This window comes from Theobroma umbraticum, unplaced genomic scaffold (assembly GCF_002168275.2).
Source record: "Theobroma umbraticum cultivar Fairchild unplaced genomic scaffold, ASM216827v3 scaffold_115.0, whole genome shotgun sequence".
Taxonomy (NCBI): domain Eukaryota; kingdom Viridiplantae; phylum Streptophyta; class Magnoliopsida; order Malvales; family Malvaceae; genus Theobroma; species Theobroma umbraticum.
In genome coordinates, this window is record NW_018397284.1 from 1,134,284 (window position 1) to 1,134,882 (window position 599).

Below are 599 nucleotides of genomic sequence, written 5' to 3' on the forward strand. Positions count from 1 at the left end.
ACAAACATCATCTTCAAGCTTTGTTTGTAATCTCCTTGAATCTCCATCTTCACTTCACAAAAATTTTTCTATCTAACACTAGTTTAACACTTTGATGTAACTAATTACATTCTATAATCAAGAAACCTCTTGTTACATTTGAGGGGAGTTAGGTGAGAAAATAATTTTATAATGTAGAGAAAATAGAGATAAGGTAGGGTGTGCAGACCCTACTTTAAAATAAATAGCGTGAGAAACAAATTTAACCATCAATGACCTAATCTTCTAAGGGCTAAGTCCATAATCATCCTTATTCTTTATAATCACAATCAAAAGTATAAAAATAAATGCAAACTCAATAGCACTTAGTGATCTTGTGTGTTATTTGAGAAAAGCATCAATTAATTTACTTAAAGTGCTCGACTCAAATTATTTGGTATTATTTTATTTCAATTTAATGTTTAAGAAATTCCCATTTCCAAAACACTTAAAGTAAACCTTTTACTTATTATTTCTTATTAGAAATTCGTTGAAATAAAATTTTCCTTTTTAAGACTGTCCATTTTAATTCTTTCCATAATTCAAACTCCTTTTAATTTTGAAAACCTCTTTATTTTAGG